The sequence below is a fragment of the Ambystoma mexicanum genome, chromosome 2q (genome assembly GCF_040938575.1).
Source record: "Ambystoma mexicanum isolate Mex_15411 chromosome 2q, UKY_AmexF1_1, whole genome shotgun sequence".
NCBI lineage: Eukaryota > Metazoa > Chordata > Amphibia > Caudata > Ambystomatidae > Ambystoma > Ambystoma mexicanum.
Genome location: NC_090924.1, coordinates 729701249 through 729725150, shown reverse-complemented (window position 1 = coordinate 729725150; position 23902 = coordinate 729701249).

The following is a 23902-nucleotide window of genomic DNA, read 5'->3' as shown; positions in this document are numbered from 1 at the left end:
GGACTCAGATGTGTCAGCTAGGATTGCTGTGCGCTCCGTCACCTAAAGGTGGCCCTGCTGTGGAACATGGGATTGGCCCGTACCTCCTCTTGGGTGGTCCTGCCTTTGCCTGCCATGCCCTGAGCCTACTTTCAATCCACTATCTATTGAAAGTGAATATGGGTGCATCTCTTCAGGCTGCTGGTGTAGGGATGTACTGATGGGCTCCACCCCCGTGGATGGCACCCAGGTCTGAAGTGGGATTTGGGGCTGGATAGTCCCTCCTCTTGAGTCAGCCTCTCTCTTGTTGTCACACCCTAGTAATGCCTCCACGGGTGGACAGCCTGAGCATATCAATTCCTAACTGTATGAGTGGAGGCCTTGAATAACGGATGGCTGGTCGACTAGTGAGTTTCCCATTCTACTTCGGGCCTTTGTTTCCCCCCTCCATAAAATTCGATGGCATTTCTGCATCTGTGCAGGTCTGCAGGACTGCCTTTACTCGGTTCCCTTAAAGGACCAGTACCTACACTGTTGCCAGCTTCAGTGGAAGCAAAAGCACTTGGCATTGGAACTGGGGAGAGCCTGATTTCCAGGATACAATATGGGCTCTACTTCCTGGGTGTAGGAGATATGCTCTTAAGAGGGAGCCTATCCCTAGCCAGCACCTTGCGACTGTTACCTGCCTTAAATGAGAGTGACCAGAGGATCTTTTCCCATACCGCCTGAGCTAATTATCCCCTCACTTGGGCAACCAGGGGTGCCTGGCACCCCTGGTTCCCGCACTGGAGGTTCCCTAGATCAAGGCATGGGATTTCATCACACCCCGTAGGAACGCACAGCCCAGGGAGATCCACCTCAGGCCTTTGAATTAGTCTATTCTATGCAGCGAGTTATTTGATAACTGTAACAGTGCGAGTCCTTGAAGTATCCTGCTCACAAGGCTGTCGGTCATTGAAGCAGTGCTTTTGGTTTTCTTCTCGGAGACTGGGGTTCTAGCAGGTGGGAGGTTTAGGTTGTCTCAGATGGGGAGCGGTGCCCGTAGAAACTCTCCCAGTGACTGGACCCTGCCCTCAAAGGGAAGGTGACCAGAGGATCCTCTGAACACCTCCCACTGGCACATCTTCTTATGGTTTGGGGAGGCACCTCACTCTCCGAGTTAGCCCATCGGTGGTCCCAAGAGTCAGGATGGGTCCGTCATCACACCTAGTAAAACACAAAACAGAAAAATCAGAAAAGTATTTTCCCCCTTTAGGAAAAAACATTAAGCAGGAAATATAAGTAAGGACACTTCCTGACCAATTTAGCATGTCAAAACTCCTGTTCACTGCAATAGCTTTTTTTTACTTGCATGTCTCCATTCACTGTACTCTGTTCCACACAGTGTTTGTTGATGCAATCACAGTGCTGCGTTCCTGTGTGCCGACTGATTTAACCACAGTAGAACATTTTTCCAAATCCCCAGCAAATTCCTGCACAGATTTTCATGCCAAGGGAAAACTAATCATTCAGGAAGACCCTTGAATATTCCTACTATGCTAAACGAAGGTCTATATTCAGCGAGGTAGCTCCGTGAGCCAAGTACTTGCTGCTGAGATCTGTGTTCAACCTGCTAGTCACGATCCTATAGAAAAATAAAGTGCATGGACTGCACTTCCATACCTGGCAAATTTAAAAGGTTTAATGTAAAAAAAGAATAATCATACATTGTATATAAACAGGAGTCAGTCAGTACCCCCAGTGTCCATGCTGTCTCAAGGTGGCCATCATGGTGGAAAATAGTCAGCATGCCTTAAAGTGACACTCTGCACATAGCATAATCACATCAACGAATGAAATATGCAGAATAATATTTCTGAAAGTGACTGCTGGCATATGGAATAGCCTCACCAACGCCTGGGATAGATGTATATGTGTAACATCTAAATAATGTTGAAGTGTCAATGAATATGCAGCAAGATCTTAAAGCGCAAGTGCACATGCATAAAAAGGCCTACATAAACTTCATAAAAGGACTATGCACATAGACTTTATACACATATAAATATTAGCAACAGATAGGTTCATGTAATTTCATAGTGCAGTAAATGAAATGCATAGTAATACATATCTGTAAGCAAATTACACATAATAGAGGTGTTCATAAATTTTGAGTGGATACATTTTAGAGTTACTCCAATGCATTAAAACACCAAAAGGATAACAATTAATAACTATCCCTTATTACAAGCATTCATGCTGCATGGCTTAAATACATGTACATTAAACATAGCAATACAGTCAGTGAAAAACTTTATAATAATAATTTTATTGTGATATAGTCGAAAATGTGGACTTTACACAAGCATAAACATAAAACATATAACATATTAAAACACAATGAGTGAATGAATTAATAAAGCAAAACATAACAAAACGTGACAATAATAATAACAATGACGGAAATTCTATTCTAGGCACAATAATTGCAGTACATAGCTTCTATCCAGACCCAGGTTCATCAGACTATACTTCCCATAATTCATTTGAACAGATACCAATATATATACACAAGAAAGGATACAATGGAACCCCAATATTACGGTGGGGCCTTAAGACTTTCCAATATATCGCAGACCAACAGACCTACAGGTATTTCCCAAAAAAAATTGAAAATAGGGGTCCTAGGATTGTGTAAATAAAGCAAGCTGTAATGAGATGGTATTGAAGTTAAGACAGCAATCCCACAAGGAATCCCCAGTAATAACCTCGTACCGGTGTACCAATTTGCCAAGCATGCACATGTACACTGGCCCCAGTTTAACGCATTGAGTAAGGACATGGCTGGCTGACTAACTCCTACTCTGCAACAGATACAACAGGTCCTATGTTCAGATGCCACCCCCAAACGGGGGCCCGTAACTGCAAGAACCGGGAGTTGATTTATACGCAACCTTAACATGAATTGCCTTACTTCAGGAGCCGGGCAGAATAACAAATAAGGTTGGATCTTCTGGTATATATGCAAAACGTGAGACGCAGCTAAACTGGATAGCCCAGCCCTTTAAGATGAGCAGCAATTACCCTGGAGATGGACGGGGATGCAGATTTGTATTCATACATCAATAATCAAAACGACTCGGGTAGTTGGCAAAAGGAAGACTGTTTAAATATCAATTATCTAAAACAGGGAGCATAACGAACATCAACAAATTCGCTCGATCTTCTTACTCAATGGGGAGCAGGTGCAAGTGGATCTAGGTCACCTGGCCTAAGCCCCGCTGACCTGGTGCCTTCCTGCCCGCTGCTCTTTTTCACCACTTAGCAAGCCCCGCCCACCTGGTGCCTTCCTGCTTGCCGCTCTTTTCCCCTACTTAAGGAGCCGTCCAGCCTCTTTTCCTTTGCAGATGGGGAGCAGGTGCAAGTGGATCTATGTCACCTGGCCTAAGCCCCGTCCACCTGGTGCCTTCTTGCCTGCTGCTCTTTTTCACCACTTAGCAAGCCCCGCCCACCTGGTGTCTTCCTGCTTGCCGCTCTTTTTCGCTACTTAAGGAGCCCTCCAGCCTCTTTTACTTTGCAGATGGGGAGCAGGTGCAAGTGGATCTAGGTCACCTGGCCCAAGCGCCACACACCTTCTTATCCCTGCCTCTTCCTTCCTGCTCTTAACTATTAGATCAAGGGCGTCACTCGCCCGGGTGTCTTAAGCAAAGGGCAGACGAAGAAAAGGGCAATTCCTGTTTGGACCAGGAGGACCCAGGGCCCGACCCCCTGCTCAGACAGCAGGTAAGCATGCACCAACATGTGTTATTCCCTCTGTCCCCACAGGCCATCCCCACCCCCTCTGGTCCCCCCGTGATGTTCCCTTGTGCCCCCACCATTCTCACACACAGGTGTTGCCCGTTTTGCTTGATTCTTCTACCCTACTCTCCCCTAAACCCCCTCAAGCCTACTTCTGCAGGAGTCCTGGCCTGATAAATTCTGGTTTCACCATCACCGTCTTGTGGCCAATGCTGGATTTGACTTTTATGGACTTCATTCATTCACGGTGCGTCACCCTTTCTCAACTCTCATGCTGGACTTCCTTTGCATCTTGTACTCATGGTGGCCCTGAATCATGCTGTTCCCATCTTCATCTTGTATCCTGGCTTGCAACATTATGTGTTACTACTGACTTCTGCAATTGTATTCACTCTCCCCTCTTGCTTTTCCACTCTTTTTACTACCAACTCTCTGTTCTCTCCTCCTTTCCCTTCTCCCTTTTCCCATCTCCTCCCCTTACTTTCTTCTATGCACTTACTGTATCAAAATTGTCCCTGGACCTAGTAGGATAGCAACCTCGTCTGTCTCCTCCCCCCTCCCCTTACTGTTTTTTTCCTCCCCACCACCTTCCAGCACTATCTGAAATGTCGTCAGGCCTAGTATGATAATCGCTTGTTTTGTTCCTCCCCTTCCTTTCTGCACCCCTCTCCCTAACCTCTTGTTTTTCTCCGGCTCTACCAGAAATGTTGTCAGGCCGAGTAGGGTAGTCGCCTGTCTGTTTCGATTTCCTTCCAACTCTCCCCCTTCCTTCCTTATCTATGTTTTAGCTCGTGCACTATCTGAAGTGTCATCAGGCCGAGTAAGATAGTTAATTTCACATCCTTACTGTTCATGGCCTGTAAGAATGTAATTGTATTTTCCCTTGTTCCCTCCCTTGCCTTGAAGCGCTTTGAAACACATTGTGTATAGGCGCTATATAAATAAACTATCATATGATATCAGATCACTGCATTAAGAAAAAACTGAGATCTTCTACACAAAACTCGTCATCAATGACGTTGACCTGCGTCACTACAAACGTCATCCTACATGGCAAACTACAAAAACCTACGAGTATGGGTTATTGGCTCCGAGTGAACATCTAAGTATACTATCCATACTAGTCTAAAAAAGTGTGAATATGTGACTGGTTAATTAACATCAGGTGGAGCAACTAAGCCCCCCCCTAAAAATGACCACTACGAACGTCACTAAATACACAACGTCCCATTGGTGTACACAACTATAGGACCCCTAAATACGCAGTCCTCTACAATTGGTTGACACTCTAACCTCTGTCAGTACTTTTGCATCTACGTCTAGCAGCTTGCAGGCTGGCCATCCAGGTGCTGGTGAGCTAGCCTTAACCATTGCTTCCCACCGATTTGCATATCAATCCATCATCCCCAAGCATGGCCTTGAGATTGTTCTTAGCTCTGACAAATTCAGGGAGTGAAAGCACGCTCTGCCCTCGTGCGTAGGTGTGACCATCTCATTCGTTCAACTTCATCCTTCCATGTGACTAGAGACCATGGACTCGAGCTTCTAGTGCTTTTTCATACTATTTTTTAATAGACCTCTGACATCTTCCTTGTTTTGTTCATGCCTTCTGAACAGGAGTTCTGTTCTTTCACATGATTTGTATCCAATGTCAGTTTACTCCAGTTTGATAAGACCTTGGCTTCTTTGGCTCATCCAGCCTTTTCTGCTGAGATTCACTTTGTAATTCAATTTGCTTTTTAACTGCAACACACTAGAAATTGGGCCTTCTTGCTACTGTCCAGCACTGCTATAATGCGTAGTGAAAACATCCATCCCTTACTTATATATGTATAGGCGATTGCCGCAATCTATTCACTAAAAGCCAGCCTTGAGATTACTTTGTGTGCTTGTGTTTCTCTTGCGTCTGTACACGTGTAAAATGACTTAATGTCTTCATTTGTTTCTGTGGCATGTTTCTTCACCTTGATCCCAAGATGTCACTTATCTTCGATACTTTCTTGATGCCTTATAGAATATCTGCATTCTCTGTTCTCTGCATCTCTTCTAGGTACATCAGCTCAGCTCTGTGTGACGTTTACTTGGTGATGGTTGGTGAGTTGGTGACGTCACCATTCATCTTGACCCTTCATTTTCTCTGCTACTTCAGGAATCTCATTTGTTAAAGATAATGTTAACGGAAATTTGTACCACGCACTAGGAGTGGTCCCCTGGCGCTCTGGCGGCTCTGAAAGAGGGAGGGAAGGTGAGTTAGTGGGAGGAGGCTGGAAAAGTGCAAGAGTGCAGTGATGTGCTGTTGGCAGCCTCAGCCCGGTGGGTCCGTCGGGTGGGCCTGGGTGTATGCGGCCGGTAGTCGTCGTGTACTGATGTGCGAGTCTATGTGCGTTTATTGTTTTATTGTTGCAGTGTAGTGAAGTTTGGGCGGTTTGTTGTGCTGGAGGTTTGTGGTTGGTTTGGAGTTTGAGAGGTGTATGCAGAGGAGGAAATTGTTAGTGGTATTGGTTAGTTGGCATCTCTATCCTGAATTGACCAGTTGGGCTCGCGTAATCTCACCCGATGGGGTGCTTGGGCACCCTGCGCCTCTGAAGGTCTGTGCTCGTTTTGCATTCAAGGCCCCTTGAACATCTCGCTGCCTCCTGCGCCCGCTCCGTCAACAACATTGCATGTTCCTCACCCCACCCACATGGCTAGTGCACCTGCCAGTGTCCATACCTCAGTTAGTTGGGTGATTGGTGGTATCTCGCCAGTTCCACAACCCAGTGGTATCTAGTTGTAGCTAAACGGGCGGTTGGGGATGGTAAGGATTGGCTGGGGTTGTTGCCTCCGTCTCCATGGGTCTCTCATGTGAACCACTCTGTCCAGCGTCACCCCTCCCGGTGCCCAGAGTGCTTCTCAGTTGGTTCTGGGCTTGTCAATGTCCTTTCAAGTTTAGGTCTTTTGCCTTACTGTTGTTTTGGTTTTAGTCTCTGGTATTGAAGAGCCAGGTTTTTAGTAATTTTCTGCATTTAAGATGATCTTTGGTGTTACTTATTTCTTTTGGGATGTTGTTCCAGGTTTTTGCGGCTAAGTGGTGGAAGGCGGTTCCTCCTATTTTTTTCTTGATGTAAGGTTTTAGTTCCAGGCTGATTTCGTTGGTTGACCTGAGGGGTCTCATTGGCTTGTAGATTGTTATTTTTCTTTTGTAGGAATTCTGCTCCTTGTCCGCAGATTGCCCTGTGCGTTATGCACATTGTTTTGAAGGTGATACAGTGTTTTACTGGGAGCCAGTGTAGTGTTTTTAGGGCATGGGTGATGTGGTCTCTTCTTCATAGTTTGAGGAGTAGGCTGGCTACTGTGTTTTGGATCCGTTGTAGTTTCTTCAGTAGGTATTCCGAGGTAGAGGCTGTTTGCACAGTCGATTCTTGACATGATGAGGGCAACGATAGTGAGTGTTTTGTGTGTGAAGGAGAGGAAAGGTAGTATTTTTCTTGCCGTGTGGAGGAGGAAGAAGCATTTCTTGACTGTTGCGTTTATTTGCGGTTCTAAGGTTAGGGTGTTGTCCATCAGGACTTTCCTTCTCTTGGTCTTTGGATATGATCATGATTTCTGTTTTCCCGTGTTGATTTTCAGGTTGTTGACATTCATCCAATTGAAGACTTCTTTTAGACAGTCGGTTAGGTTTGAATGATCGGCTTGGGTGTCTTTGATTTTGTAGATGATTTGAGTATCGTCTGCGCAGTTGTAGCATGTGATGTTGTGTTTCTTGAAGATTCTGATAACTGGGGTTTGGTAGATGTTGAATTACAGTGGTGATAGTGAGGATCCTTGTTGCACTCCACAGTCGTTAACTCGTGGGGTGGATTTGAAGGGTTTAATCCAAACGGTTTCTGTTCCGTCTGCTAGGAATGATTTAGTCCAGCGTAGCGCTGTATCTATTATGAGTATGTCTTCTAATCTTTTGGTTAGGGTGTCATGGCTAACTGTGTCTAAGGCTGCGGAGAGGTCGAGCAGAATAAGGGCTGATGTTGTGTTGGAGTCTGCGTTTGTTTTCTGGTCGTCCCAGAAGGGTAGTAGTGCTGTTTCTGTACCTCTTGTGGGTCTGAAGCCGACTTGAGCTTGGTCTTGCAGGTGGTGTTTTTCAACGTATCCTTGGGTTAGTTTGTATACGTAGGTTTCAAGGAGTTTTGCCAGGTAGGGGATGTTAGAGATTGGTCTGTAGTTGGAGAGGTCATCTACGTCGCCGCATGTGTTTTTCAGAAGTGGTTTGATGTAAGCGGATTTGAAGATCCTAGGTACGGTTCCTGTTGCTAGTGATAGATTTAGAAGGTTTCTGTAGTATTCTGCTGGCGTTCCTTGTGCGAGGATTGATTTGTAGATGTCCGGGGGACAGGGATCCATCGGTGAACCCGCTTTCTTGCTGTGTTTTACCAGCATTGCGAATGCCTCTGCTGATATTTCAGGAAAGTTATTGAGTTTGTGCTGAGGTTCGTTTAGTTGTATGTTGCTGTTGGTTGGCCTCTGTTGGATGGTTTGTCGGATGTCATTGATTTTTTTTTTTAAGTGGTCTGCATGGTCATTGCAGAGTTTCTCCGAAGGGGTTGGGGTGTTGTCACAGCCTGGTGGGTGTCTCATTTCTTTAATGATGTGAAACATTTCTTTTGTGTGTTGGGGCCTTTGCGATTCTGTCATTTTAGTGTCTTCTCTTTGCCTTTTGAATTTCCTTCTTGTATGCACGGATTTGCTTCTGGAACAGTGTTTTTTTGTCTTGGTTGTAATCTTTTCTCCATTCAAGTTTGTTTTCCTTTTTCATGGTGCTTAATAGTGGGGTAAACCATTTGGCCATTGCTCTCTTTTTTGATGGTGTAAATGGTTTTTCCGTGGCTATCTTGCCAATTATATCGGCAATCCATTTGTGTAATACCTCTGCTTTCCTGTCTAGATCAGCTAGCTCTAGTTCTGTTGTTGAGGGTTTGGTTAACTCCAGTTGTTCGAATAGGTTGCTTTCTTTGACGTCTTTCCAGTTTCTTTTTGTGGTGGTTGAGAGTTTAGGGGGTTGGATGCAAACTTGCGTAGGCAGGGTGATTACGAATGGGATGATGAGATGGTCGCTCCACAGTATTTGTACTGTTGGTGCCGTGGTGATGAGTTTTTCTTCGGTGAAAATTGCATCCAAAGTGTGTCCTGCCGAGTGTGTTGCCCCTTTTACTATTTGTAGTAGTTTCATGGTGGTGAGTTGTTCAGTCAGTGAGTTTTGGGAGTTGGCGTGATTGTCTTCCAACCAGATGTTGGAGTCCCCCAGGATGATTAGGTGTTCGCGGTTGATGGCTATGTTGGTGATGGCTTCTATGAAGTTGTCAATGAAGGATGCATCATACATTGGAGGTCTGTACACCTGGATGAATGTGATGTTGGTTTTTGGGCTCACCGTTAGGTGTATGATCATGGATTTGCAGTTGAGGATGTTGAGTGGTTTGTCTGTTCTTATTTTTAGGTGTTCTTTGAATGCTATTGCGATGCCTCCCCCTCTTTTGTTTTTCCTGTTTATTTGAAGACATTTGAAGTTTGCTGGAAGGCAGCTTTGGAGTGTGATTTTGTAGTTGTCGTACAGCCAAGTTTCTGTGATGAATAGGATGTCAATACCATTGTCATCGAGTAGGTGGAAGATCTCTGTAGAGTGTTTTGACATGGATCTTGTGTTTATTAGATTGCAGTGGAGTTTGGAGGTGTAGTTTAGTTTGGCTTTTCTTGTTAGGGTCGTCCTCTGATCTTGTAGAGGTGTAGGTTTCGGGTTGTCTGCGTCCTGAAATAGTTCTTCTAGGTTTTGTCTTGGGTTTTTGTTTTCATCGGGTTTGTCTCCCAGGGGTTGCAGTTGTCTATTGGAGGTTCTTCTAGTTTTGGTGATGCAAGGTGTTATCGCTTCGGTCGTGTGTTTATTGTTTCTGGTGGTGTTCATCCTTCTTCGTGATTTAGTTAGGTTGTTTAATGTTGCTGCTTCTGGTGTTGCCTTGGTTCGGTCTGGTGAGCCGTTCTCAGCGAGGTATGGAGTTAGGTAGAGGGATTTGTCTCTTCTCCGAAAGTTGGTTTGATTTTTGATCCTGTCTGTTGGGGTGTGTTCTGTTGTTGCGGTTCTTAGTTGCAGTTCCGGAGCGTTTGTTCTTTCTCCTCTTCTTTCCCTCGGGGTGGGTCGTTTGCGCGGCATTCTGTGATTCCGAGTTGTTTAGTCTTTAAAATGAGTTGATTAAAATGTCCAGTTGGTTATGTTTTGGTCTGGTTGTCTTGTGGTCTAGTACTTGGTGTGGATGCTGTCCTCTACCGGTTTTAGGCTTTGTCTGTAGGTGGTATTTCCAGCTGATGTTGCCTATTCGTTCAGTCGCTGTCTTGATGGGGGTAAGGGAGGTGGTTCAGGGTTGTATAGTTGGGTGTTAACGGTGGCTCTCTTTAGTCTTTGTCTCCCTGAATGTGGTTCACTGTGGTGAGTTAGCCATGTGTGTTTAGGAGGGACATGCACTGGCTCTGGAGTGACCGAGGGCCGCAGCTAGTATTTACTCCCTTGATGTATGTAGTCTGGGCATTAAAGCCTTGTTAGATTTGAGAGACATGTCTGTTAATGCAATCTGAGTATCATACAGTGTAATTTGGAGACAGAACACTACTAGACTTGAGAGACCTGTATAGTGGTAGAGAGGCCTATCAATGTAGTCTGGGTATCATACAATGCAGTTTGGAGAGAGAACCCTGCTGGACCTGAGAGACCTGTATGGTGGGAGAGGGGTCTATCAATGCGATCTGAGTGTCATACAATGCAAATTTGAGACAGAGCCCCAGCTAAACTTTGCGAGACCTGTATAATCGGAAAGGGGCCTATCAGTGCAATCCGAGTATCACACAGTGCAATTGGGAGACAGAGCCCCAGCTAAACTTGATAGACCTGTATTGTGGGAGCGAGGCCTATGAATGCAATCTGAGTATCATACAGTGCAATTTGGAGAAAGAGCCCCAGCTAAGCTTGAGAAACCTGTATTGTGGGAGAGAGGCCCATCACTGCAATCCGAGCATCACACAGTTCAATTTGGATCCAGAACCCCAGCTGAACTTGAGAGACCTGTATAGTGGGAGAGAGGCCCATCAAGGCAATCTGGGTATCATACAGTGTAAATTTGGAGAGAGAACCCCATCTAAACTTGAGACCTGTATGGTGGGAGAGAGGCCTATCAATGCAATCTGAGTATCATACAGTGCAATTCGGGGACAGAGCCCCAGCTAAACTTGAGAGACCTGTATAGTGGGAGAGAGGCCTATCAATGCAATCTGAGTATCATACAGTGCAATTCGGGGACAGAGCCCCAGCTAAACCTGAGAGACCTGTATAGTGGGAGAGAGGCCTATCAATGCAATCTGAGTATCAGACAGTGCAATTTGGGGATAGAACTCCAGCTAACCTTGAGAGACCTGTATAGTGGGAGAGAGGCCTATCAATGCAATATGAGTATCATACAGTGCAATTTGGAGACAGAACCCCCGCTAAACTTGAGAGAGCTGTATAGTGGGAGAGAGGCCTATCAATGCAATATGAGTATCATACAGTGCAATTTGGGGTCAGAGCCCCAGCTAAACTTGAGAGACCTGTGTAGTGGGGATAGAACCCCAGCTAGACTTGAGAGACCTGTGTAGTGGGGGAGAGACCTATCAATGCAATCTGAGTGTCATACATTGCAATTTGGAGACAGAACCCCAGCTAAACTTGAGAGACCTGTATAGTGGGAGAGAGGCCTATCAATGCAGTCTGAGAATTATACAGTGCAATTTGGGGAAAGAGCCCCAGCTAAACTTGAGAGAACTGTATAGTGGGGGAGAGGCCTAGCATAGCAATCTGAGTATCCTACAATGCAGTTTGGAGACAAAAACCCCAGCTAGACGAGAGACCTGCAAAGGTCTGTACAGAGCAGTGGCTCGGAATCTGGGGTAGAGTGGTTGCTCTGCTCCTGACCCAGGCCACTCCTACCTTACTGGTTCTTGTAGTCGATGGTTGACGGCTGGCCACTGCTTCCCTTGCAGACACCTGTTAGTGCTTCCTGGAGCCGCCTCTGCTGAAGCTGCCCCGGGTCTTAGGCCCCTAGCCGCGGGCTGCACAGGCAGAGGGCTGCCCTGGGAGGAGCGGTGATGAAGGCCGAGAGGACCAATGGATGCAGGTGGGGGCGGGTCGGGGGGGAAGAGGAGCAAGAAGAGGGCTAGGGGTGGGAGAGGGTCTGCAAGGGGCTTCTGGCCTGAAATGACAGATACTTGAAGTCATACACATAAGATACTCACGTAGCTCCATTCCTAACAGCTCTGCTGTAGGCTGAGCATCACTTCTAACTCTGGATGGCGGCGTGAGGGGTGTCCTCATCCGTCTCCCTGTCACTATCTCATGGGGGGTGAGATGGTGGTCCGAACCTGGTTGGTTCCTCAATGCCTATAATGCCAGCGGTAGGCAATGCAACCACCCTTTCTTCAAGGTAAGCTTCAACTTGGCTATTCTTTCTTTAAGCAAGCCCTTGAGCCGTTCACAGATCCCATTTCCTTGTGGATGATAGGCCGAAGAGAATTTGTGCTTTATACCAAGCAACAAGCTGATCTGTTCAAATGTCCGATTTACAAAATGTGGGCCATTGTATGACCTCATCACTTCACATACTCCCGATCTAGGAAATACTTCTCGTACTAAGAATTTGGCTGCACAGGTAGAGTCTGGGTGTGTACACGGATCAGCCTCAATCCATCATGAAAAGGGACAAACCACTACAATCATGTATCTATATCCATTGCATTCTTGCTGCATGTCGACATAGTCGATATGCAAATGCTAAAAGGGGCCAGAAGGTCTCGGAATAACTCCCCTAACTGTGCACAGTGTGTGCCCAGTCGTACATTTTTAAGACACAATGCAGTTTACTACACAGAATGCAACATGCTCTATCAAATTTGGTACTAACCAATCCACTGCAACAGTTGCAGCGAGGTTCTCTCTAGTTGTGTGCGCAGGGTAGTGTAGCTGTTTCAGCACTACCCTTAATAAGGCTACATGCATTACCGATTAACCAGTGCCGTCTTGTCGCCACAATGCGTCAGAGGGGTTTAAAGAACACCATCTTCGCGTCCACAAATCTTTCTCATCTTGAGGTGCTTCCCCCTGGACCTCCATTAATTGTGTCTTTGACAAATTATATCTTTCAGACACGTTCATCATTACAACCATTTTCTCATCTACATAAGGCGTATCAAATGTCATTACATTTTCTGAACATGCAGCAAGTTTCGTTTCATCGACTGCAGCTTGGTTTCCGCGTGAGATGAAGTCTGCCCTTTTAGTATGTGCTGCACATTTAACCACTGTGATGGCTACTGGGAGTTGCAGTGCCTTAAGCCTGTCCAATAAATCTGCATGCTGCACTGGCATGCCATCCACTCAGAGGTAGCCCCTCCTTTTCCAAAGTGCTAACCCTGCATGCACTGTTGACATCACATAGGCAAAGTCGCTGTACACTCTTACTTCCTGGTCTGCATGATTCGTAAGCGCGACAATCAGAGGCACTAACTCTGCAGGGGCAGTCGAGCACTTACCATCTTCTGAAACTCCTCATTGGCAGTGTGATTTACTACAGCGGCACCTGTGTATCTCTGCCCATCATTCTGATTGTTTCTCGAAGAACCGTCTAAAGCATATCCTAGGGATTTCATCACAGAACTCTTCATAGGTTGCACAGTCATGTGCATGCTCGTCCTCTGCCAGTGGCTCAGCTACAAATATGGCAGGATTCACTATTCTGCATCAAACTATTTTGATCGCTGGATTTGATATGACTACTTCATAGGGAGAAGCCCTTTGAGAAGTTAACATGCCTTTTGGTTTCTCTAAAATGACAAACAGTGCATGTTCAACAAATAACGTCATAGAGAATCCCATTACTATGCTTGCAGCTTGCTATATAGCGAACGCGTTGGCTGCCAGCGATTGTTCGCACGGAAAATGACCTCTCATTACTGGGTCTGAGAGCCAACTGTAATATGCAAGGGGCTTGTACCCCAATGTGGTTCTCTGTGTAAGGACTGTTGTCATAACAGTGCTGTCCATGTGCAAAAACAAAAAGAATTCCTCAGCATAATTAGGAATCCCTAAAACTGGAGCTGTGCAAATTGCCTTTTTCAACTCTTCAAACCCTTCTTCCATTTCCTCAGTCCACACGATTTTTTCCTGTGTAACGTGTGCTTTCTTTAAAGCCTGTAATAAAGGTCTTATATATGAGCTGTAATCAAAGACCTATGCTCTGACACAATTACATAATCCCAGAAATCTCTGCATGTGCTTTATCGTGTGTGGCTTTGTGGTTTTCAAAATAGCCTCAGCTCTCTCAGGAGCAACCTTCTTTTCTTCATGTGAAATCAATTGGCCAATGTATAACACCTCTTGTTGACAATACTGTAACTTCTCTTTGTCAACCTTATACCCTTTGTCAGCAAGTGCAATCATCAGCTGAACAGAATCACGTCTTCACTCTTCCTCTGAAGTGCTGCAAACTAAAACTTCATCTACGTACTGCAACACAACACTCAACACTTTCTAAATCAATAATGCTCAAGTCCATCTGGAGGACTCTTTGAAAAATAATGGAGATTCACAATACCCCTAAGGTAATCTCGTGCTTTTTAACTTAGACTGTCTGAACGTAAATGACATCAGATCCTGCGGGTCTTTGTGCAAAGGCATTGAGAAAAACGCATTTTTCAAATCAATCACAGTGAAATATCGCGCTTCAACAGGTATATTACAAAAAGAGTGTAGCCGTATTAGGAACTAGAGGGAACTCGACCTCTACAATCTGGTTTATCGGGCGTCAATCTTGAATTAGTCTCCAAGAACCCCCCCTTAGATTTCTTGTTAGGGTACACCACAGTATTGCATGGTGACTCTGATGTCACTAAGATACCCTGATCCATCATGCCAGAAATGGTCTTAAAAATACCTACATCTGCCTTTCGAGACATGGGATACTGTCGTGCTTGAGGTAAAATTGCTCCTGGTTTCAATTTACTCTTCACTTCTCCAACCCCCTTCAAGAGGCCTATGTCATAGGGGCCTGTGGTCCATAATGAAACTGGCACTTCGCCATGTCTTCATCAAAATATTCAGGACGCTTTTGTGCTAACATCATTTTCTGTCAGGAATTGGGGTTGGGGCAAGAGAAAGCACATAAATTGCACAAAACAGCTATGAACTACAATTCCCAGCAGCCTGTGGGCCAGCGTGTAGTTCAGAGCGTTCGCACGCCAAGCCCGCTCAGGGTAATTATGTGGCTTCTTAAACCGCAGTGCTCCGGTGCGAATAATTAAGGATGTGCAGCACGGGTGGCTACAGCATTTGATGGCGGTGAGGAGATCTGGGTGAAATGACGACGCCGGAGGAATGCTGAAATGGGAGTCCGGGCCGCGGCTGTGAACAGAGGCAGCCTCTGGGGCATTCAAGCGTCATTCTACAGGGTCCAGGTGACCTCGTGAGGCAACCGGACACGCAGATAAGTTATTTAGTAGTTACAACATTATGAAATACTGGTGTACAAGTTTTCCTTACACGCTAGTGGGGGAATATGTGCATGTGCCGTGTGCACGCCATCTGCAACTTGTAAGGAACAGAGTGAGAGGAGTTAAAATTCCTCTGCATATTTAGTTAGTGAATTAATTCTGTTGTGATCATACCATTTGGTGCACAAGTAAATCTCAAGAGTGAATGAGAGCGATTAAAGGACACGTCCTGGTGGTTAATGCTGGGGAACAACAATATCCACGCGCCCGTGCCAACCACAGAGGGAGGGTCAAACTATTCGGCTTCTGTGGTTCGGGAGAGGGGGTCGATACCCTTTCGTCCCTTTAAGTTTTGACATTTTCTGAGGAACTTCTCATTTGATTGCTCTCACCCAATAAGTAATACTCATATCAAATATCACTTTGTCATCAGATGGATGATCTCCAAATAGATCGTCATCAGTGATGTCAGTTAATCTGTAACCTTCCCCGATAACATTTACTGCACACCATCGTCTGCCCTCATCATCATTACCATCAAGCAAAGCCAGTTCACCTCGCACTATGGCTGCTTGTAGCTCTAAGGGAAAAACGTGTCCCTCTTCTTCATGCACAGGTATTTTTGGTCTAAAAATTCATCAGGTATTCTCATAGTTCTGCCTACTATGCCTGGTAGCGATGTTAACAGAATGAGTATTCCATAATGGAAAACCTCTGGTTCTAAAGGCGTTGCCCGCAAGGCCATTTGTTCCACAAATGCCATAATACATTTGCTCACGTTTAAATAATGCATTCCTGGTGTTGAACACACTATGCCTTCATCAGTAAACAAAATTGTCATATTCAACTTTGTCATTAAATGTCGACCCAACATATTGACAGGTGTCTGCTTTGAATGTAGCAAAGGCACCGACATATCACACTCTCCTATAGAGACTGGTAATTCTTCAGTGAAAGAAACTCTACTTGTAGCTCCTGTGAAACCTTGAGTATTCATGGGATTGCCAGACATCGAAAACGTTCCCTCTCGTATACATGAGCGCATTGCACAAGTGTTGACTAAAATGAAAAACCTTTGCCTCTTATGTTGAGGTCTACCCTTGGTTCCTCGTGAGGATTCGGCATCACAGATTTATTTATTAATTTTTTTAAACAATTTTATTGGTTTATTCAAACAGAACAAAAAAACAATACAAACCAAACACGCAGTGCATATATCAACAGCTCAATTGTTCATTGCTTACTTTCGGTCACTGCTTCCCTTATCCCCCCCCCCTTACGAGCCTATCTATTCCACACACTCTGCATCTGCCTCGCGTGGTGGGGTCTCATTTTCCGTGGATTCTGTCAGATCTGGTGTTCCAAATAATTCCGCTATCAATGATTTCCATGCCATGAGGGTTCCCGCCTCCTCCTCTCCCCCTACATTGCTCGCCTCTTGTCATACCATGGTTTCCGCCTCAGCCCATTTCTGCAACTCTTTCCACCACACCTCCACCTGTGGACTGTGACATGTCTTCCATCCCATAGCAATCCTTCTTTTTGCGATACATATGCTAGATCTTTCAATTTACTAACATGCTTAAGTTTCTGCGATCTGGGGAACCACCCCCAGCAAGCAGGCCCAGGCTGTATCTATAAGAATTGTGACCCCTTTTCCGCTAGTTTCTGTGCTATTTCACCCCAGAAGCGCTCAATTACTGGGCATGCCCAAAACATGTGTACCATGCCAGCATTTTCTTCGTCACATTTGGGGCATGCTTGTCGTCCAGCATTTTCAAACTTAGATATCCTCTGGGGTGTCATATATGCCCTGTGCGTAATATATAGTTGTATCTGTTTTAGTCTTGCATTCCTTGACACCTGCTTATGGTACCCCAGGGCACGTTCCCACATCCCATCCTCTATCGTGGCTCCTACTTCCGCTTCCCAGTCTAGTCTTAATTGTGTTACTTCCTTCCTAACCTTAGACATCATCTCGTACAGTCTGGAGATCTCATGCCCCCCCTCCGTTATATCATATATTGTATCTATAGTAGCCTCAGGTTCTTCTTCCAGTACCGTTTCGGGCCATGTACTCCTGATTCTCTGCACCATTCTGTGATATGTAATGTACTGGCCCGTGTGTAACCCCGTTTCCTCCCCCAGGAATTCAAAATCTATGATGGTCCACTCTCGCCAGATATCTCCCATCGTTACTAACCCCACCGATTCCCAGTGGTTTCTGATTATCATCCTCAGCTGCTTATCTCCCCCTGCCAGTGCAACTAGTAGTACCTGCGGGGAGCATGGGAATGGGTTCTCCATCATCCGGCACGCCTGGCGCCACATCTTCCACCCAAGCATCATCATCTCAGGGCGCTCTTCCATTTCTGTCTTGGGCAGCCAGATCATCTCTCTTAAATAAAAAGGGGCGCAATCATGTCCAAACAACCTGGATTTGGGGCTCACTTCATCTGAAAGCCATTTGGTAATGTATTGGAGTGTGCTCGCTACGTAATAGACCTCATAATTAGGCAGTTTTATCCTCCTTTCTCATAAAAGTTCTGCAACTCCCATAGCTCCACCCTAAGTTCCCGGGTACCATGCCACAGGAAATCCCTACACATGCTATTCAGTTTAGTAAAAAAACTTCTTGGGTATCAGGTATGGAATATTCCCAAAAAAATGCAGGAGCCTAGGTAGGACCACCATCTTAAGCATTGCCCCTCGTCCCATCATTCCGAGGGGCAACCTCACCCAGAATTTCATACACTTCTCGATTTTCTCAATGGCTAACTCGGTATTATGCCTGTGCTCCTCTTCCACCGTGTGGTACATGTCTATCCCAAGATACCGGAAAGTACTAACCGCCCATGGTATTTGTAACACCGGTAACCGTCCCACCAGGATTCCCTTGTAGCTGCCTAACAAGAAAATACTGGATTTTTGAGGATTCACTGCTATACCAGACAGCCCTGCATATCTCTCCATCACTTCCAGTATGTACTGGAGATTTTCCTCCCGGTGCCTCAAGTACAGCAGCAAGTCATCCGCATACAAGGAGATCAAGTGTCGTTCCCCTCCCACCTCGATACCTATAGGATCGTATTGTTGTCCAAGGTATATTGCTAGGGGCTCCAGGGCTAGTATATAGAGCATTGTGGACCACGGGCACCCCTGTCTGGTGCCTCTACTAAGTTGCCATCTTTCAGATATCACTGATCCTGTTCTGACCCTGGCCAGCGGTTCACTATATAGCATCTTCGCCCACCTTATGTATCCAGGTCCCATTCCATAGCCCGCCAGGGCCGCCAGCAGCCATGGCCACTTGACCGAATCAAAAGCCTTTACTGCGTCCAAGGACAAAATTGCCATTTCGCCCTCGTTCTTGCTCCCCCATTCCATAACCCGTTGGAGTCGTCTATGATTATGGGTTATATTTCTGTTCGGGACATAGCCCGTCTGGTCGGGGTGTATTAGTTTGCCAATAACTCTCTGCAGTCTGTTTGCCAAGGCAGCCGTTAATATCTTGCTGTCTTGGTTCAACATCGACAAAGGTCGGTAGCAGCCACAGCTATGCCAAGGCTTGTTGGATTTGGGAAGCAGTATTATGATCGCTTCTCTAAGTGACTCTGGTAGCCGTCCCACCTCAAACGCTTCATTTAACATTTCTAACATTGGGGGGGGGGGGGGAGCACTTCCTCCCTATATACTTTATAAAATTCACTTGGTAACCCGTCCGCCCCGGAGTCTTACTAGTAGGCAGCTGCCTCACCGCTTCTTCTAACTCCTCCAGAGTAATCGGTGCATCCAGCTCCTCTCTCTAGCACTTATCGTAGGCAATCCTATGTCCTCAAGTGTTTCTGTTATCTCCCCTTCACTACTTCCCTCCTCACCCCCATATAGTAACCTATAATAATCTGCAAACTCCTGATTAACTCCCTCCTGGGGGTCAGCTACACTACCATCTTCTCTCGTTATCGTTCTGATCGTGGGTCTGGGGTTTTCGCTCTTATATAACCACGCCAAAAGCCTTCTTGTTTTATCCCCTCCCGCATGCTGTCTCTCTATATATTTTTTATAGTTGAGGTTGCACAGTCTTACCCATTGCTATGCACATTTCTGCTGCAGTTTAAGTATCAGCTCCATGATTCTCTGTTTCCACACCTCCCTTCAGTGCCTTTTCCAGTTCCCTTTCTGTTTCTTGTAGGTCGGCCAAGATCCCACCTTGCAGGCCTTTAGATTTTGCTATGGCTACGCCTCGCATCACCACCTTGAAGGCCTCCCATAATGTGCTCGCCGAGTCCACGCTACCTGTGTTCATCTCAAAGTAGTTTATAATCTCCTCCCTTATGTCTTCCCTGAAAAAGGGATCCCTAAGGGCCTCTGCTCGGAGGCGCCATGCTTCTCCTTGCTCTCGGGGGGCAATATTGCCATCCGAGAACCAGGGGCGAGTGGTCCGAGAGGACCCTCGCCTTATATTCTGCCTAAGTAATCTCCGTTATTACCTCGGACGTAGCAAAGACATAGTCCAGCCTCGTATGTAATTGCTGCAGGGCGGAATAGTGCGAATATTGCCTTTCTTGGGGGTGTCTCGTTCTCCACACATCTGCCAGAACAAAGTCATCTAGTAGTGTCTGCAACGCTTTAGCCGCTGGGGCGGGTCTATCAATCTTTCCATCTGACCTATCCATCCTGGGGTTTAATACACAGTTGAAATCCCCACCCCAGATCACTGCACTCCCCATACACATGCTAAGGTTAGTACACAGAATTCTGAAATATGCTGCTGTATTTTAATTGGGGGTGTATGTATTTACAATGCTTATCTGCCTATTCTCCACCAATCCCCTCAGTATGACCATCCTCCCATCCGTTTCCGCCTTTTCCTGCAACAGTTGAAACGGGACATGCCGCGCCACCCAGATGAGCACTCCTCTGGCATAAGCAGAATATGTCGAGCCCACCACAACCCCTTTCCATTTCTTCACAACCATCTCCATCTTTTCCCGTGTCAGGTGAGTCTCCTGCAACAGTGCAATGTCTATCTTTTGTCTGCGCAGATACAACATAACCTTGTTCCTCTTAAGATAACTATTAAGTCCCCTGACATTCCACGTAATTATTTTAAGGTCCCCCATGACCCATTAGCGTTCCCCTTCCCCCTACCATCGGTGCAGTCCAGATCCCACTTCCATCTCAGTCCATATAGGCTCGTACTCCCCTTAACCAAAAACATACCAAAATTCCCCAGTCCCCCCCTCCCACCTCCCTTCCCATCCCCAACATCACCCCCCTCAACTGTTGCCCAGCTCCATCTCTGGATCTCAGGCACCCCCGCATCTAGCTCTTTCTGGCAATAGCCTTTACTCGAAGATCAGCAGGGTGAGGTTGTCGCCGCAGGAGACTGCTGCGTCTTGGCAAATGCTTCCATCGTGGATTGTTTGTTTTTACTCTTACTAACGGTTCCCCGCCCCGCCATCTTGCAATCTCTGTATTATATATATATATATATATGAGGTTACTTGGTCTGTGGCGTATCAATCCTGCCTCTCTGTCGCAGTGTAACACCGGTGTGTCACTTCAGGGCCATGGCAGTTGTCCCAGAGGAGCCCCTGTATAAGCTTGTATTTGTGAAGCTGTGTCTTCGGGCGGGCTGTGTCCTCCCACGTTTCTAATGAACTTACTGCTAAGGTTACTTTGTGTATGATGTAGCAGTTCTGGTTCTATATCACTACTTGTCGCCAGCGAGTCACTCTAGGCCCTGCCTGGTACCCTTGGTGTGCCTGTATGGATTCCTGTGCATTGAGCTTTGTCTTCAGGCGGATTATGTCCTCGCCGCACCTTTGCTTCTAATATGCAGCCCCTTTGCTTCTAACGTATCTTCCCACGCAGGTGGCAGAGAGCCGCACGCACAATCATCTTATGCGACTGAAGGTGCTGCAGTCTCCGGACTCCGCTCCCCACTAAATCTCACATGCGGCTACTGCGCTCACATCCTGGGTCCGTCCGTCCTTTGAGCCCTGCATAAGCACACAGCCTCGCCCACGGTCACCGCTCATCGCTTCAGGAGCTAGGATCAGCGCAACCTCCAAGCGACAATATCTCTTCATGCGCTGCGCGCTCGAGCCCATACAGCTGATCTTACTGCCACGGCCGTCCTTCCTTTGTTAGCTGCCATCTTGGATACTTTGTATCAAAGCGGTCGGATGTTTCGGAGTCAGTTTCATTTCAGCTTCTCGCAGAAATAGCTTGGTTTCTGTAGTCGTGGCAGGGCATCTGTTCCTACGCTCGTGCGTCCATTTTTAGAGTAGATTAGTCATTTTTAGTGCGTGTTTGTTCGGATCAAAGTCGGATCACCGGAGCAGCTCTCTTAGGCACGTCCTAGACCATGGCTAGTTAGCCACGCCCCCCCAGGATTCGGCGTCACAGATAGTATTGAACACATCAGGACTCCCAGTGAGCTGCCCTATTGCGGGTACAGCCTCATTCCGTTACCTGTAAAAGGATTCCCTCCTTCGACAGTGACACCCCCTACTCTAGGAGTCATTAGCTGTCCTGTGCTTGTACTCTGCTGAATCTGCATGGGTGAATGCTGCGACTGCCTTGTGGCGGATCGACTGCTACCTGCTGTGTTTGCAAGTCTTGCTGCACTCTCTGCACTTAATGCTGCTGCATCCTTTGATTCTGAGCAAATCCGTCTCCACTCTGCTGTGAATACACAGGCGGGTTTAAAGTCCCCCCTATAATAATTGGCCATTTTGCACGAATCCTTGACTTCTACACATATGAGCAAAGTGCCATGTCATACCACATGTCCGTCCAACATGTAGGAGGCCTCGTAATCTGCCTATCCTGCATATTTTGACTGTCATTCTGCATACTTTGAAACACACCTTGATTATTCTGGAAGTTTCCCTGATTATTCTGCCAATTCCCTTGATTATTCTGAAAGCCTCTTCCTTGAAATCTTCCTCTTCCCTTAGGAGCAAATCCATGATTGCCCTGATCAAACTGCCTTTGGTTATTCACCTGCGGCATATTCACAGTCTGCTGTGAATTCGATCCGTCTACACTAGTCAATATTGCCCCTTCAATAGCATATTTGGACAATTTCTTCTGCACTAACTTTTCCTCTTCGCTTTTCCTAGCATCATCTTTTTTGCAATTCTTTTCCTGCAAGAGTCTACAATAATGCATAATGGTCAGCTGAATCGCCGACGACGGTTTGGCTTCTATACCCACTAACTTCCTGAGCTGTTTCTGTACAGGGTCTGGCAGCTCTTGGCACAATATATGATAGAACACAGGTATAGATTTTCCCCAAGATTTGTGCGTCTCCAAGCTCCATAGCTCTTGAAGATTCTAAATGTAAACAAGTGGATCATCTCCGTCCTGCATCTTTTTTGTCATTATAGCTCCCATATCGGCCGTGTCCGGATACAGTACTCTAAGCGCTTTCAAGACTGCCGCTCTACAGTTGTTGAACGGTGCTCCATCATGAGCAGTGTTACCTGTAGTAACACCAGCATATCCTGCCCTTGTCCAAACGTCATCAGCTCTCTGACCAAGTATGGCGATCAGGAGACCCTTAATGTCCCCTATAGCCAATGTGTTTCCTCACATCATTTTCTCTAACTCATGTATCCATTTCCCAGTGCCAGAAGTGAAACTCTGAAGTTTACACCTTAAATTATCCTTGTCCATCTGGGGCCATGGTATATACTGTGGTCTCCCCCCCCCCTTTCTCTAGCAAGGGAAACTGTGAAGCACCAAAACTCATTCTCATCGTTCTTCATTTGTCTGTCCACTGCAGGGACAATATTCTCACATCGCCTTCTTCCTGGTAGCAATTTTAATCTGCTCACATATGGCGATTCCCCCCCTCTCACCATGAAGTTGTCCATTAGGTTGGTCTGACTGTGTCAATGGTTCTGACGCCCTAGGTATAGGTGCGTTTAAATCTGACCATCTTACTTCCTTATCCATTAAAAAACATCCCTCCAGACCACATACATCCCCTCTCTCTTCCCCATGGAAGGTGTGTCTGTCTTCGTCTGACATTTCTTGTGCCCAACTCATGCAACTTCTCTCCTCTTTGTCTCTATTCAGAGTCAGTCTATCTAAAGACAACTCTTTCTGCCTTGTGCTACATGAGGCTCCCTCTGTGCCATATAACTGCGTACTCTCAAGTCAATCATTTTTTCCCTTCCCCTTTGATTCTTTCTAGGCTTTCATTTCATGGTATACTTTATTGATCACTTCCTCAATGCTCCCAGAGTCAAACTCGTCTTCTAGATTAAACTTGCGTGGTAATGATTCATATTCTGGAAAGAATTCCTCTATGTCCTCCCATGCTACTTCTGGTTCGGGATCTCTCATCTCTTTCTCCAGGCGATCGAGATTGCGTGCTCTCTGCCTTCTTTCATGCTCTCATTGTCAAATTCTTTTGGTTTCCTTGCTTCCTCTCTTACCCTGTCTTCCTCTTTTTTCTTCATATCCCTTCTCTCGTTTGCCCTTTGTATCTCCTCATCCTTTCGTCTTTGCATTCTCCTGTCCCTTAACTTCTGTTCAGCCTCTTCTATTCTTTTTCGTTCTAGCCTTTCCTGCTCATGAAGTGCTCGTTGTC